At 38.5% G+C, this 13,951-nt stretch overlaps 1 non-coding gene and 1 pseudogene across 1 annotated transcript; both read right to left on the reverse strand.

Annotated features, from left to right (window-relative positions):
- Positions 1–10,253: 10,253 nt before the first annotated feature.
- LOC126947085 (small nucleolar RNA U3) lies at positions 10,254–10,469 on the reverse strand. Its single transcript, XR_007722923.1, has one exon. It is a non-coding gene; the product is annotated as a small nucleolar RNA U3 (small nucleolar RNA).
- Positions 10,470–12,312: 1,843 nt separating this feature from the next.
- LOC126946334 (F-actin-capping protein subunit alpha-1-like) lies at positions 12,313–13,546 on the reverse strand (annotated as a pseudogene).
- Positions 13,547–13,951: the final 405 nt, after the last annotated feature.

The following is a 13,951-nucleotide window of genomic DNA, read 5'->3' on the forward strand; positions in this document are numbered from 1 at the left end:
AAACTGACAAGTCTGCTGTGTCCATGTTGGCCTCACTGATTCTCCTTTTCTACACTTCCATGGCTTACTGACACATTCTTTCCTTACACATGTCAAAATTATCAAATGACTTATAGCCAAGACTTGCCAGTGGAAGGCATTACGTTTCGTGAAGGTGATTTTTCTCTGATTCATTATACATTCACTTTATAGTGTGACTCTCAAATAAAATTGTATTTCCAAGTTCCTGAGACAATTTTATTGTTGCTCCCTTATATTACTGAAATTTTTTCATCATACCAATTTTTTAAAATTCAAAAAGTTTAAAACTTCACATTATAAGCATTTTACATTTTACATTAATGTCTCTACTAATCTTCCTTCTAGTAGATGTTCTACAGTTTGCTTATTCTCATCATAATAAAAAATAATTCCTTTATTATTTAATTTCTTGAAAAAAAATAGTCCATACACTATTTCCTTTTCATTATTTCCCATTCACTCTCTTTAAGAATTATTTTTTAAAAATTATACAGGTAACATATGAATGCACTCTCAATGAAAAATTTTGAAATGTTGAAGATTAGACTAAAGTTCCCTATGTCTATCACCCTCTGTCACAGTCCCCTTTATCTCCATTCCCAAAGGTAACCACCATTATTAGGTTGGTTTGTATCCTTCCAGATTTCTATGGATTTACATATATATGTAGAACTGTATATAAAATATGTAGTGTTGTTTTCTGTGTATTCATGTAATATGAACTGTATTATACTGTACCTACATTTTGCATATTGCTTTATTCACTCAAAATTCTACCATGAAGATCTAGTCCTGTTATTACATAGATAGTTACCTCATACACCATGATTTATATAGGCATTCCTTTATTGGTAAGCATTTAGTTTGTTTCTCCATTAGAACTCTTGAAAACAGTACTTCAGTAAACATACATATATGTCTTCTTGTGAATGCATAGAGGTGTTTGGAAATGTGCATTTTAAATTTTGATATAAATATAGGGCATCTTTTAATTTTTATTTTCTTGAATACTAATGTCATTGATCATCTTCTAATGTTTGTTTTAGTTTAATTTATGTTTATTTATTTAGTTCGTTTTATTTCTTCTTCCAGTTAAAACCTGTTACCAGAAAGGGGTCTCAATGCAGACTCCAGGAGGGAGTTCTCAGATCTCGTGCAGGAATTCAAGGTGAGTCACAGAGCACAGTGAAGGAAGCAAGTTTACTAGAAACTACTCTGTTACAGAGTAGGGTGTCCTCAGAAAGCAGGCAGATGAACGCACTGTCTTTGTTTTAGGTTTTTCTTATGTAGCGGTCTTGTCCACGTAAAGACTAAACCAATCTGTGTCTATGTGAGGGTGAGCAGACAGCATGACAAAATTTATTCTTCTGTTGATTTAAAGAAAACTATCCTTGACATTTAGTGTGTGAAGACGTCAATGCATAACTATAATTATCTTGAAAATGTGTATTGTTATGGGTATTGGTGAAGGGGTGGCCTGCCCCTCCACACCTGTGGGCATTTCTCGCCAGGTGGGACTAGAGACTGAGAAAAGAAAGAGACACAGAGACAAAGTATAGAGAAAGAAAAGTGGGCCCAGGGGACCGGGGCTCAGTATAAGGAGGACCCTCTCCGGCACTGATCTGGTGAGTTCCCTCAGTATTTATTGATTATTATCTCTACCATCTCAGAGAGGGGGATGCGGCAAGACAATAGGGTAATAGTGGGGAGAGGGTCCGCAGGAAAACATGTGAACAAAGATCTCTGTGTCATAAATAAGTTTAAGGAAAGGTGCTGTGCCTTGATGTGCACCTATACAAACATCTCAGTGCAATAAAGAGCAGTATTGCCCCTAGCATGTCTCATCTCCAGCCCTAAGGCGGTTTTCTCCTATCTCAGTAAATAGAACATACAATCGGGTTTTACACAGAGACATTCCATTGCCCAGGGACAAGCAGGAGACAGATGCCTTCCTCTTATTTCATCTGCAAAGAGGCCTTCCTCTTTCACTAATCCTCCTCAGCACAGACCCTTTATGGGTGTCAGGCTGGGGAACTGTCAGGTCTTTCCCTTCCCAGGAAGCCATATCTCAGGCTATCACAAGGGGAGAAACCTTGGTCAATACCTGGCTTTCCTAGGCAGAGGTCTCTGCAGCCTTCCGCAGTATATTGTGTTCCTGGGTACTTGAGATTAGAGAATGGAGATGACTTTTAACAAGCATACTGCCTCCAAGCACTTTTTTAACAAAGCACATCCTGCATAGCCCTAAATCCATTAAACCTTGAGTCAACACAGAATACGTCTCTGCCAGCACAGGGTTGGGGCTAGGGTTACAGATTAACAGCATCTCAAGGCAGAAGAATTTCTGAGTACAGAATAAAATGGAGTCTCTTATGTCTACTTCTTTCTACATAGACACAATAACAGTCTGATCTCTCTTTCTTTTCCCCACATATTGGGACATCGAGACTTTCCACTGTTATAGGAGTGTCCCCTTGTAAGTGTCTTTAGGTCGTTTCCTCAACTGTAAATATGAATGTGGGTCGTGACTGGCAAGGAATGGGCCTTGTTCATCACAAGATGAAGCTGAACTTAAAATGGTGTTACTCTGGCTCTCCTAGGCTCTTGCTTCCCTAACAGAACTGCTCATATACTTGGTCATTTCTCTATTGGATTGTTTGTCTTTTTCTTTTTGAGTTACAGCAATTTTTACAACTTATATATTCTGGACTTTAACCTTTTCTCTAAAATAAATGTAAAAGAGATATCACACATGTTTTCCTGTAAGTGATTTGTCTATTAACATTATTTATGATGTCTTGTTTTCATATAGCTTTTATTTTGAATGAAGTCAAATTTATGAATCTTTTCCCTTTTGTCTTAAATTAAAAGGCCTTTGGAGTGAGTTGAACAGTGCCCTCCACCCCCACAAAGGATATGTCCACCTAGAACCTGTGAATGTGATATTATATGGAAAAAGAGTCTTTGCAGCTGTAGTTAAGGATCTGGAGATGAGATCCAGTCAGATTTTCCAACCGGTCCCTAAATCTAATGATGAGCATCCTTATAGGAAGAGGATATGACACACAAGAAGAAGGTAGTGATGAGAAGACTCAGGCAGAAATGGGAGCGATGTATTTACTAGCCAAAGAACACCCAGGATTGCCAGCAGCCACCAGAAGCTAGGAAAAAGGCATGGAATGGATTGACCCTCAGTGCTTTCAGAAGGAACCAATCCTGCTGACACCTTGATTTAGGACTTCTGGCCTCCAGACTGTAAGAGAATAGTTTTCTGTTGTAAGCCACCCAGTTTGTGGTAATGTGTTGCAGCAGCCCTCAGAAATGAATAAAGTCAACCCTGTCTCTACTAAAGTACAAAAATTAGCCAGGCACGGTGGTGCACATTTGTAATCCCAGCTACTCTGGAGACTGAGGGACAAGAATCACTTGAACCCGGGAGGCAGAGGTTGCAGTGAACCAAGATCATACCACTGCACTCCAGCCTGGGTGATAGAGTGAGATTCTCTCTCTCTAAATAAATAAGTAAATAAAAATCTTCTTGCCCCAAGATCATGAGTAAATGATCATTTATCTCATATTTTTATTGTTGTGCTTTTTATCTGTAACTTTTAATTCCTCTGTATTTTTCTAAATGGGTCTAGACAGAAATTTAGCTTAATATTTTCCTAAATGGTTAGCCAGTTATGCTAACACCATTTACTGACTAATTCTTTTCCCTTGATTTGAAATGCTGCTTTGAGCATACTCATGAGTCTGTTTCATCAATCTATTTTTCTATTCCTTCACCAATATTGTACAACTTTGGAATTTTAGAATCATCGGGTCAGGTTCTAAGGAAATTACTTTTGGGTGAGTCCGGGTCTCACTCTGTCACCTAGGCTGGAGTGCAGTGGCACAATTATAGCTCACTGCAGCCTTGAACTCTTGGGCTCAAGCAATCCTCCTGCCTCAGCCTCTCAAGTATCTAGGACTACAGGTGCATGACACCATGCTCCATTAATTTTTTCATTTTCTTGTAGAGGTGGGGTGTATATTGTGCAGGCAGGTCTTGAACTCCTGGCCTCAAGTGATCTCCCTCCTAGGACTTTCAAAGTGCTGAGATTACAGGTGTAAAGCCACCATGCCCAGTCGAAAATTCTGATTTTTATTGTGATTGCATTGAATTTGTAGATTTGTTTGGGGAGAATGGACATATTGACAGTGTTTTGCTTTCCTGTCTACAAAAAAATGTACATTTATTTATTCGGAGCTTGTTTCATTTCTTTCGGTAAACTTTATATTTTTCTCCAAGAAATTTGTCAGGCCTCTGAGTCCAAGCCAAGCCATCGCATCCCCTGTGACTTGCACGTATATGCCCAGATGGCCTGAAGTAACTGAAGAATCACAAAAGAAGTGCAAATGCCCTGCCCCGCCTTAACTGATGACATTTCACCACAAAAGAAGTGAAAATGGCCGGTCCTTGCCTTAAGAGATGACATTATCTTGTGCAATTCCTTTTCCTGGCTCATCCTGGCTCAAAAAGCTCCCCCACTGAGCACCTTGTGACCCCCACTCCTGCCCACCAAAGAACAACCCCCCTTTGAATGTAATTTTCCTTTACCTACCCAAATCCTATAAAAGGGCCCCACCCTTATCTCCCTTCGCTGACTCAGCCCGCCTGCACCCAGGTGATTAAAAAGCTTTATTGCTCACACAAACCCTGTTTGGTGGTCTCTTCACACGGACGCGATGACAAAAGTCTTGAAGTTTTTGGTTAAGTTTATTTCTTGGTATTTTTTCGGCTGTTATATTTTAATTGATCATTATTGTGTATAGGGAAATTATTTTTGTACGTTTACTTAATATCCACTCTCTGTTAAACTCTTATATTAAATCTAGTGGTTTGAAGGTGATACTTTTCGGTTTTCTAGATAGTCATATGATTTGCTAAGAGTAAAAACTGTGCTTTTGTCTTTTAAATCTTTTTTTTTTTTTTTTTTTTTTTTTTTTTTTTTTGAGACGGAGTCTCACGCTGTTGCCCAGGCTGGAGTGCAGTGGCGCGATCTCGGCTCACTGCAAGCTCCGCCTCCTGGGTTCACGCCATTCTCCTGCCTCAGCCTCCTGAGTAGCTAGGACTACAGGAGTAGTAGAAGAGGGAGGGAATAGGAAATAGAAGAATGAAGGAATAGAAGGAAAAAAAAAGGGGAGAGAAGAAGGAATAAGGGAAAGAGAGGAAAAAAGAGACGCCCGCCACCGCGCCCGGCTAATTTTTTGTATTTTTAGTAGAGATGGGGTTTCACTGTGGTCTCGATCTCCTGACCTTGTGATCCGCCCGCCTCGGCCTCCCAAAGTGCTGGGATTACAGGCTTGAGCCACCGCGCCCGGCCTTGTCTTTTAAATCTTAATGACCCTTGTAGTGGGGATAGTGGTTATCACTTCTTGCTCCTGACTTTGATGGGACTAGGTGTAATATTTCACAATTAAATAGGTCTGCAGTAGGTTTCCAGAAGACACCATTATCACATTAAAATAGTTTCTTTTTCTCCTTGGCTTCCTAAAACTTTACTATTAATATTATTTTGAAAGAATGTTGAATTGTATTGGATTCTTTTTCTGCATGCATGGAAAAAACTACGGTTTTATTCCTTTACTTGGCTAATGTGTGAATTACATCGATATGTTTCCTTATTTTTATTCCTGAGCTAAACCACACCTGATCACGATAAACACACTAGATTTAATACACACTAGATGCAATTTTGTAATATTTTATTTATAATTTTCAAACCTTTGTTTTTAAATTATGTCAGCCTATAGCCTTCTATTTTTACCAGTCCTTGTTTCATTTCAGTATCAAGATTATGCCTGATTGTAAAATGGCTTTGATAGTTTCCCATCTTTTTCTTTGGAACTGTTCAGATGAAATGAAAATTATGTGTTACTTGCAGTCTTGGTGAAACTTATCTGGTAGAACTTACTCACTTGCTGCCTTTTTGAGAACAGGTAGATTTTTGAAAATCATTTCAATTTCTTCTCTGGTTATGGCAGAGAATAATGCAATAGAGAGTCGAGGTTATTATCAAGATTTTCAACTTCTTGGGTCAGTTTTGATAATATTTTCCTAGAAGCATGCCAATTTAAGTTGGCTCAGGGTTTCTCAATCTCAGAATTATGGACGTTTTGGGCTGGCTAATTCCTGGTTGTGGGAGGCCGTCCTGTGCATTCTAGAATGTTTAGCAACATCCTTGACCTCTACCAACTAGATGTCAGTAGCACCCTGCCCCACCACCCTCCCCTGCCCCCTGCCATTTGTGACAACGAAAATGCCTCCAGATATTGCAAAGTATTCTCTGGAGGTCAAAATTTGTCAGTATAAAGTTGTGTGAGGTTTTGCATGTAGTTCTTAAGTCGCTTCTAAATCTGAATCATGTCCCCTTTTGTATTCTTGATGTATTTCATGGACATGCCAAGAAATTTGTCTATTTTATTAGTCTTTTCCCAGACCAGCTCTTAATATTATTGATCAATTATATCCTTATTTTTGTATTCCTTTGTGACCTACCTATTAAATGGAAAAATTTTTAAAAGATTTCATTACAAAAATAGAATGTACAATACAGTGAACCTTACCACCTTGCTTCAACAATTGTCAGCTCTTGTCTAATTTTGTTTCCGTCATCCATACCTTCTCACCCTCTCCTTTCCCATATTATTCTGAAGCAAATCCCAGATTGTATATTCTTACAACCATAAATATTATGTACCTACAAAATTAAGAAAGCTTTATTAAATATAACCATGCACCCATGATTACACCTAAAATACAATTTCTTAATATTATCAAATATCCTTTCTTTGTTCAAATTTCCCAATGTTTCATAAATGCTTGTGTATGTGCGTGTGTGTGTGTGTGTGTGTGTGTGTGTGTGTGAGAGAGAGAGAGAGAGAGAGAGAGGTTTAGTTTGTCAGAATCAAGAACCAATAAGGTCCATGCATCACATTTGATTCACATGCTTCTTAAGTCTCTAAGTCTTTTGAGCCTTAGGGGTCCCTTCTTATTTTTCCTTTTTTTCCTAGGAGTGTGATGAATAAATCAAGTTTTTTCTCTTGTAGGGTTTCCCCAGTTGAGCTTTGCGGATTTCGTTCCTATTGGTAACCATTTAACATATTCTCTGTCTTCTGTATTTCCTACAAATTGGTGCTTTACGTTAGAGGCTTTATCAGATTCAGGCTCAGTTACCTTGGCTAGACTGCTCATAGGGTATACGGAGTTCTCCCATCAGGAGACACATAATATCTGGTTGTCCCTTAATTCATTAAGAGTTGCAGAACAGTGATATCCTATCATTCTATATTCATTTATTAGCTGACTTTTTTTAAATAAAGAAAACTTCTCTTCATCTGCTATTTGGAACCTACCAGTACAGTTTGCATAGGAGAGGCAGGATAAATGCTTGACTCTTTCCCTTTATTTATTGGTTTCCAAAATAATGAGCTGGTTCCCTATCATCTTTCAAACGTGACCAATTTTTTCCCAGTATTATCATAAGCATATAAGTTTAAACATTTGATGTATTTCAATCCGTTAGTTAATCTCCTTATTGATGCTCAAATTGTCCAGCAGGACTTTGGCCAGTGGGAGCCTCTACACCCTGGCTACTGTGTCCTTTTGACAGAACCCTATTGGTCTGTGATAGCCTCCTTGCTTTCTGAGACTCCAAGATATTGGAGGCTCTACTTGTCCATTTCCTGCCCCCAGACTAGACGTCAGCATTTCTTCTAGGATCCCTGGTTCCTTTTATTGTGAAATGGTGTTTGGAGAAAAAATCTGGGCTCTGGTCATTATGATCTTTCCAATCAAGATTCAAGGCTAAAGAAGTTTTACTTCACCTCAACAATCTGCATCGTCTTTCTCCCACAAATAAAATCCTAGTTCTCAAGACAACAGCAAACAATCTGTGTTATCATCTCACTCATCTGTGTTTTCCTACCATATACAGATAACAGTTTCAGAGTAACAATACCAGCTATGCCACCAAAAATATGATTACTACAAAGAGTTTAAGATTCTTTTGCAGATATTTTTGTCCCTACCTTAAGATGTATCCTGTTAGAATATACATCAATGTTGTTGTGTTTTAAAGTTACTTTATGTGTGATTATGTTAGCTTCTGGATACACAGGTTCATTTGTTTCATTTTGCTTTTGACTTAAAGTATTTTATTTTTAATTTTTGTGGTTACATAGTAGGTGTATATATTTATGGGATATATGAGATATTGTGATACAGGCATACAAAGTATAATAATCATATCAGTATCAATGGGGTATACATCACCTCCAGCATTTATCTTTTATGTTACAAGTAATCCAATTATATTCTTTTAGTTATTTTAAAATGTACGATTAAATTATTAACTATAGTCACTCTGTTGTGCTATCAAATACTAGATCGTATTTATCCTTCCTAACTATTGTTTTAGAATTGCTTTTCTAAAAAGGTATGTTAAAATTGTGTAATATACTTACATGGTTCCAAAGTCAACTCTACAGAAGGAGGTATACTCAAAGAAGACTAGCTTTTCACCCTGCTTCTTTATGCTATTTGTTCCCACCCCCATAGGTAATCACTTTTCTTTATATCGTGGCTTATCTTTCCCTTTTAAATTCAAATATATATTGTATTTTTAAACACAAATATATATAAAGGAAGACATAGGATTATACACACACACACACACATTTATTTATTTATTTCTCTTCCCTTACGTAGCTGGTATGATATTATACACACTTTTATCCACCCTGCTTTCTTTAAAACAAGCAACACATCTTGGGCATCAGTCCCTCAGAGAACGTAGAGATATTCTTTGTTCCTTTTCAAAACTGCACAGTACCTCATTTTGTGGACATACCAGACCTCTATTAAGAGAACATTTGAGTTGTTTCCAGTCTATTGCTGTTATAAATAAGGCTTCAACAAATAGCCATGTGCATATCTATTCTGATAATTGTCTTTTAGTTGATGGATTCCATATGTTTAAATGTATTATGATTGCCGTATTTGGAGAGCTTTTTCTACCATCTCGCTTCGTATTTTCTTTTTTACCATTTTTTTAAACTTTCTTTTTCCTTTCCTTCCTTCTGTAGGATTGATAATGCTTTCTATATTCCCTTTTGTTCCCTACACTGGCTTAGAAACTACAGTTTGCATTGCTGTTGTTTTGGTGGTTGCGCTTGTTTTTAATATGTACACTTAACTGTAAAATGTTTTAATACATGTAACATAATTCAGTGTTTCTATTCTTTGAAACATGACAAGGTTTGTTGCATACTTTATGGACTCATTGAACAACCCTCTTTCTTCAGCTAGTTTTCATTGCCTAAAATGTTCGTTTCATCTTTTAGCTCACCTTTTCTTGAATAAGTAATACATTCATATGATTCAAAAACGGAAACAACAATGAAAGTTATAGAGTGAAAAGTCTTGCTCCTATTCCTCTCCTATCTTTCCAGTTCACTCTACCTTCCCCCAATCAGTTAATCCCTGTAAATGCAATTTTTTTCAGGGTTCTTTTTTTTTTTTTTGAGACAGAGTCTCACTGTTAGCCAGGCTGGAGTGCAGTGGCACGATCTCGGCTCACTGCAACCTCTGCCTCTCGGGTTCAAGCAATTCTTCTGCCTCAGCCTCCCGAGTAGATGGGACTACAGGCACGTGCCACCACGCACATTTTTTTTGTTTTTTTTTTTTTTTTTGGTATTTTTAGTAGAGACGGGGTTTCACCGTGTTGGCCAGGATGTTCTCGATTTCCTGACCTCGTGATCCACCCGCCTTGGCCTCCCAAAGTGTTGGGATTACAGGCGAGAGCCACCATGCCCGCCCGGTCTCAGGGTTCTTTACGTAGCATATATACTCTTATTTTACCTCCTTTCTTACATAGTGTATTATACTGTGTTTGGCACCTTGATTTTTTTACTCTTAGCAGTACATCTTGGAGATCTTTTCATATTGGTACAAATACAGTTTCCTCATTCTTTTATATGTCATAGTATTTCACTGTATGAATGATTCTTAAGTTATCTAACCAGTATCCTGTTGAGAGATACTTGCATCATTTCCAGTCTTTTGCTGTTATAAAAAAACTGAAATTAAGAACACTGTATATATTTTATATGTGTTCAGATATATTGGCAAACACTCAAAAATCGAATTGCTGGTTCAATGGAAATGCTATATTTGTAATTTTTTAAATACCATTCAGACTGCGTTTTCTACCTCTTAGTCTCCTGATGGAAGAGAAGAACGATTATCAATGGCAAATGGCAGTTTCAGCGAAGCAACACCAACAGCTGGCTTCCCACTCACTAGAGAATGCTGTGCCTCCTCCTTGTGGTTTCTGACGCCTTACACATTCAGAGAAACTATTCTAGTAATGAACTGAAGAAATGATCCCTGAAAGCATAGTCTTTATTCTTAGTTTTGATAGATAATGCCATATTGCCCTTTATTGGAGTTTATACTACCCATTAGGAATGTATGAGAGTGTTTACTTTTCCACAGCCTTGCTAATAAAATGAGTTATTAATTTTTGGGGTGGTTGCCAATCTTAGTAATTGTATTTTGCTTCTTTTTTTTTTTGAACAAAATGGGTACATTTTTGTTAGACTACCTGATACAGAAGATAGCGTGGTATGGATGGATAGCATGAATAACAAATGATACCAATGCACTTTATTTGAAATAAACAAAAATGCCTACACAGCTCAATGGGCCACTTGGAAACAAACTGTTGCTTGACTGTGTTACCGAGCAAAAACAAAGTCAAAGCACAAACACCCTTCTTTTTTGACATGTATTTGGAGATAGGTAGGAAGACACTACCTGGTTCTTTTTTTTTTTTTTTTTTTTTTTTTTTGAGACGGAGTCTCGCTCAGTCGCCCAGGCTGGAGTGCAGTGGCGTGATCTCGGCTCACTGCAAGCTCCGCCTCCCGGGTTCACGCCATTCTCCTGCCTCAGCCTCCGAAGTAGCTGGGACTACAGACGCCCGCCACCACGCCCAGCTAATTTTTTGCATTTTTAGTAGAAACGGGGTTTCACCGTGTTAGCCAGGATGGTCTCGATCTCCTGATCTCGTGATCCGCCCGCCTCAGCCTCCCAAAGTGCTGGGATTACAGGCGTGAGCCACCGTGCCCGGCCTGGTTCTTTAAAAAACTGTTCTTTCCTTAAGGCCTGCTTATAGAAGTGTGAACAATGTAAATGAACCCGTCATTTCCAATTATAATATCATATCATATCTATGTCAGCTGTGTATTCTGAGATCACACACAAACCTGTGTATAACCAATATACCTGGAAAGAGCTGCTATACCACAGTTATACTTGAGTTCTTGGCAGGCAGGACAGAGGAACAGTAATAGGGAGTAAGTTTTACATCCTGTTTAGAATCACCACTATTCCCTTAAATGACAGGTTAGAATAGAAAGATGCTACCTGGAAGTTATCCTTTTTACTTTGGTTCATTTTTAGTTTTTGTTCATGATTTACATAGTTGCTTGATTCATTTGCTTATAGCACAATCCTGCCACAAAGTATAAAAGGGTAGGATACTTATTATTTCTTCAACATCTGCATTTTTCAAGTTTTTAAAAACAAATGGATAAAACTCTGCTAAAAATGCAGATGTCTATAACTTCAGTGGTATTGGATGGGAAGGAGACAATGAGGGAAGGGAAAAAAAAAAAGCAAACACGTTCATGTGCAGGGAATGTGGTTAAAGCCTTTGGATTTAAAAACCTGTTTCTCAGAAAAGCTGTCACTTCCTTTGTCCTCCAAAAAAGGACCTGAAAAGTCCCAATCCAAACTTTGGAAAACTATAGTTATGAGATGCTATAAATGTTCAAAGCAGTCAGAAGGAGAAGGATGAATGTGTCTTTTATTTAGCTATAGTTCGTAGCATAGCCACTTTAGCTGTTAGTGGATCAGTAAAAACCACTGAATTACCAGAAGTGCTTGGAAGGATAGGGGTAGAAAGTAATGAACATAATACCTTATGTAAATCAGTAACAGGGTTTCCTGGCCCAGGAAAACTTTAAACAGTAAAATGACTCTAAAGTAGATCTCTGTCTCCAACATTAAGTGTAGCAGAATTAACAACAACCAAAACATTTACATGTAGATCTAGTGATAACAGAAAATTACAAGGCAGAGAGCATAAAAGAATCAAGACCATGCTATAGATTCTACAGTATTCTATGAAGCTAGAAAAATTTGAAAGCCTTAGCAAAATATCACTCTTGTTTATAAATCACTTATTTATCATATGACGACACGTTGAATCCTTGTCTTTCCTCATACTGAAGAATCCTACATTCAGTCTTTAAGCATTCTGCATTTCTTTGCCAATCTGGTAGCTGAGTATCTTGTTCCAGTCAATTTTCCTGCGGGTAACTGGAAGCTGCCAGTGCAAGGCCTAGAATGTGGTATCTGACATTGTTTGAGCGTTTTCACTAATTGCTGTCTGATAGTCACTTTCTGCATTCCCTGTGATTTTAATAAACTCCTTGGCAGTTTGGACTTCATTCGAAACAGTTAGTGAATCCTGTACATCTTTATGACTAACCAACTGAACATTGCCATATTCATAATAGTGAATCTTAAGCACTCCAGCCACCTGGGCTGTAGGAGGTGTGATGATGAACTTCCACTCCAATGACCACTTCAGAAGTTTTAAGGCTGAAACTGGTGGCTTTCAATGCATGCAGGAATAGTCTGTTGCCCATCTATAGTTTTAGCATAAACAGTACAGAAGACGCTGGAATAATGATCTTTCACGTAGGCTCTTAAAGCAGGGTCACCGGATTCTCTCCAAGACTTCAGACCTCCATCTACTTCCTGTGGCTGGGGCTCACTTGCTTTTTTCCATACGTGATCAAATTTAAAGGAAATTTTGTTTCTTGGATCTAGAAATCTGCTATTACCTAGGTCAGAGTGCTCTGCAATTAAGACCTGTTCTGGGCCGGGCGCGGTGGCTCCAGCCTGTAATCCCAGCACTTTGGGAGGCCAAGACGGGTGGATCACGAGGTCAGGAGATCGAGACCATCCTGGCTAACACGGCGAAACCTCGTCTCTACTAAAAAATATTTAAAAAACTAGCCGGGCGAGGTGGCGGGCGCCTGTAGTCCCAGCTACTCCGGAGGCTGAGGCAGGAGAATGGCGAGAACCCGGGAGGCGGAGCTTGCAGTGAGCTGAGATCCGGCCACTGCACTCCAGCCTGGGCAACTCCAGAGCAAGACTCCGTCTCAGAAAAAAAAAAAAAAAAAAAAAAAAGACCTGTTCTTCATATCCTTCTCTGTCTTCACAGACGTGAACTGATCCATGTTATGCTGGGCACATGCTTGTGCTGCCCCTTCGCTGAGAAGAGTGTCATTATTAAGTATTAAACATCATTGAATACTCATTAAATTCCCATAGGGGAGCATGAGTGATGAATTTAGCAGCTATGCACACCTTCTCCTCATCCAACACTCAATCCTCAAAGTCAGCCATCTTGGGCTGCTCTCTGCATTTTTCTCATTATGAGGATGAGCGTCTTTGGGGGCCATTTATATTTTCCTTTTCTGCCTTTTGTCTACTCATGAGGCTTGCCTATTTTTCTATTGGGCTGCTGGTCTTTTATCGAATTCTAGGCCATCTTTTATGGCATTTGAATCTTGAATCATGGTTAGGAAGGCTTTCCCTGAAACTCGGGTTAGAAAAGAATTCTTCCATGTTTCCTTCGAGTGCTCTTTGTTATTATTTTCTACATTTAAATAATTGATTCCTCTCTGGTTTATCGTGAGGTACAGTGTGAAGTATGAATCTACTTTATTTTTTTTCAGATGGCTACCTAGTTGTCACAACAGTTTACTGAATTGTTCACCTTTTCTCCAACCAATTTAAGATGACACATTC

Source organism: Macaca thibetana, chromosome X (genome assembly GCF_024542745.1).
Source record: "Macaca thibetana thibetana isolate TM-01 chromosome X, ASM2454274v1, whole genome shotgun sequence".
Taxonomy (NCBI): Eukaryota; Metazoa; Chordata; class Mammalia; order Primates; family Cercopithecidae; genus Macaca; species Macaca thibetana.